This window comes from Wolffia australiana, chromosome 17, assembly GCF_029677425.1.
Source record: "Wolffia australiana isolate 7733 chromosome 17, ASM2967742v1".
In the NCBI taxonomy this organism is placed as follows: domain Eukaryota; kingdom Viridiplantae; phylum Streptophyta; class Magnoliopsida; order Alismatales; family Araceae; genus Wolffia; species Wolffia australiana.
Genome location: NC_135851.1, coordinates 3,884,433 through 3,887,936, shown reverse-complemented (window position 1 = coordinate 3,887,936; position 3,504 = coordinate 3,884,433). Strand labels below are relative to the sequence as shown.

The window sequence follows — 3,504 nt, the reverse complement described above, 5'->3', positions numbered from 1 at the left end:
ACACCCCATCGAGTACTTCAGTGAAAAGCTGAATGACACTTGCAAACGTTACGATAACTACGACTGGGAGTTCTATGCTCTCGTACAGTCCCTGCGTCATTGGCGACATTACTTACTCCCCAAGGAGTTTGTCTTATATTCGGACCACGGAGCCCTTCGACACTTACACGATCAGAAGAAGGTTAGCGACCGTCATGCTCGATGGATCGCCTACCTTCAGGATTTTACCTTCGTCATACAACACAAGAAGGGAAAGGATAATGTCGTCGCCGACGCCTTGAGCTGGCGACCACTAATCGTTAATATTTTGAAGACCCAAATCCTTGGATTTGAAAGGATCCGAGACGACTACGCTGAGTGCCCGGACTTCTCAAAAGTCTACTCCTCCCTTGCAGACACGACCACCCCCAGATCGAGAGACTACTACATTGATGACGGCTACCTATTCCACGGTAGAAGACTTTGCATACCTCGCACCTCACTCAGAGATTTTGATGCCGGACGTCGTCTCAACGGCGTCCGACCGTCACCGAGGGTAGGGACTCGGTGTCGTATCACTAACTAATCGGTTCACGTCCTCGACGTCAACCGATGGATATGCGGAGAACAGGAACGTATGTATGACGATGACGAGGATGATGGTCCTACTATGGTACGTGCAATGCGCCGACAAGCTATGAGAGCCAACCCGGAGCGGGGACGGGGTCGCCAAGCTGGGTCGAACCAGCCCTCCAAGTCGTCCGAGGTGGGTCGAGGGCGCGCACGCCGTCGAATGGGGTAACTCCCACTGGAATGCTCACACGCGTCGGGGCGTCCCAACTCGTACCGGACAGGTAAGACGCTCATCTTTGTTTCGTCGTTCTCTCACTCTGTCTCACTCACCTATCTAACCCGAGCGCGGTGGAGGCAATACGAAAGAATACTGAAGGAAATAAATGACGTAAAGAGGCGAGGGAAGCAGAGTACCTTCGTCGCGCTGGCGACGGGATCTTCGTACCAACTGGTTCCGGAGGAGGGACTGTCGGGGGCGCCGGAGGTTGGCTGGTGCGGAGGGTGATGACTCTAAAATATGTCATCAAATAATCAAGTTCTCAAGTTTAAATTCATTACAATTATCTTGTGAATTCATGCTAAATTCATGCCCAGGGGTATTGTTTTATGAAATCACTAACCCCACTTGATTCTTTGAATCAAGTGGAATATATTTAACATTTTATGGCTAGTGAACATTCAAAAACAGGTTAAGAAGATCAAGGAAGAGAGGAGGATCAACAGAAGTGGGCAAAAATTTGAAGTGGCAAAAATTACAAAAATGCCCCTGGGCATGACTTAAGAGAAAACCTATAAATACTCTCTTGAGAGAGGAGTTTAGGTGTTCAGAATTTTCTCTAAGGAAACTAGGGCTTGGAGAAGAGGATTTCTGCACCCTCCAGGAGCTGATGAGCTTTTGGAGTTGGAGAGGAAGAACAGACTGAAGATAGCTTGGATTGAAGAACCACGCCGCCGCAAGGACGTGACACCTGACGTGGGGAAATCTCAAGCTTCAGCCCTGTAATCCTCTCTTCTCAGACAATTTTGGTTGGGTTGGAAGAGTCACAAGATCTTCCAATGTTTTCCAACTGAGGATTGTTTCGTTTAGATTTGATTTCAGTTGAACTTTGTTTCTTTCTTGTTCTGATCATCCTCCCCAAACCTCCCAAAAATCCCTTTGATATAGCAGAACCACTGCGCGCAGCATCACCGCCGTAGCAGCGGCTGCCAACACCGCCGCCGCAACAGCGCTGCCGCACGCAGCCGTCGCGGCGCAGCAACGCCGCCCGCGCCGACGCAGCGTCGCGCGCAGCAACGCCGCCGCGACGCGCAGCGCCGCGCCAGCAGCGCCGCGCGCCAACGCCGCGCGCAGGCGCCAGCGCAGAAGCGTCGCGCGCAACGCCGCCCGCGCCGCAGCAGCGCCCGCGCGCAGCCACGCCAGCAGCGCAGCGCAGCCACACGCCGCCACCGCAGCGCGCAAACACCTTGCCGCGTACCCTGCACGCAAGGTGTTTGATCCTTTTCCCCCAAGGGCAAAGGTGCTGTCTACAGAGAACTCCTCTATAGACAGCCTCTATTAAGTTAAATCTTTAACTTAATCAGAGCAATAGCAGTTAAATCTTTCGACTAAACTGGGAATTAAAGAGGAATTCTGTGATTTTCCTGAGGATCATTTAACAGAGTTTAATATTTATTTTAAATTGATAAGTGACATATCTATTGAATAAAGAAGGAAATTTCTGCTGTTTTCTCCTGCTCCCTGTGGATCGACCCTCACTCGCCTTACGCCGTGAGGTTTATAAATTTGTTGCATAAGCTCTGAACCTCACACGTCTGAACTGCTAAATAACCAGTAAAAAACACATAAAATAGGAGCTTATCAACTGGCGCCGCTGCCGGGGAGCACGGTATAACAGTAGGAATTTTTATTTTCTTTAAATCTACAGTCAATTCTCTGAATCTACAGTCATTTATTTGCAAATCTACAGTCATTTTCCTGAATCTACAGTCATTTTTGTTGATTCTCCTAGAGCTGAAGGACTTAACAATCCTCAGCCTATTGTTATTCTAACCGTTTGCTGAAGATTTATGGTAGTAACACGTTCAGGAGCTGGTGAAAAATCTGCAGAGAAGGACATTAGAGACACCTCTCCAGATTCTACAGTTACAGAACCTGAAATTCAGCAGGAGAATATGGCTGAAGAGATTCATCAGCATCATGAGAGGAGAAGGACCATGCTTGACAGGTCGACACCGTCGGGAAGCCTACGTCAAACTGATGTAAATCTTAACATCGGTGACGGTATCTCCTTTCGATATGACAATGCATTAATTCATTCCTTACCTGAATTTAATGGACTGCCTGCTCAAAATCCCTTAGAATTTCTTGATGACTTCCATATTAGGTGTTCATCTCAAAACGTTCCAGGAATTTCTACAGAAATTTTAAAAATGAAATATTTTCCTCTAACTTTGAAAGACAAAGCATTTTCTTGGTATCGTAATTTAGGAATCACCTTTAACTCATGGGATGAGATGCAAGGAAAATTTCTGCAAAAATTCTACCCTCTCTCCAAAGCAATTTCTATAGAAGGAAATTCACAATTTCCATCCTCATGATGGAGAAGCTTTTAGTGAGTCATGGGAGAGATTCAATGATTTGTTGAGGAAATGTCCTCACCATGGCATTGAACAATGTCAATTAGCCCAAATATTTTATGAGTCTCTCTCTGATTTTATGAAAAACAAAGTAAATCTCGCTACCGGTGGAACGTTCTATACTGCATATGAGGATGAAGTTTTTGATATTTTGGAGAGAGTTGCAGAAACTGATTTGCAGGAGATTGGAGCCAATCAGAATGGGAGGAATGTGCAGCCCAAGAGAGCAGGAGTTCTGCAGGTCAACGCCAAGGAGGGAGAGCTACAAGCGGGCCTAAGGGAGACCAACCAGAAATTGGAGGAGCTCACCTCTAC

The 3,504-nt window shown here is 47.3% G+C and overlaps 1 pseudogene; it reads right to left on the bottom strand.

The window, feature by feature from the left end:
* Positions 1-3,125: 3,125 nt before the first annotated feature.
* Positions 3,126-3,219, bottom strand: LOC144714706 (small nucleolar RNA R71; annotated as a pseudogene).
* Between the last annotated feature and the right edge of the window lie 285 nt (positions 3,220-3,504).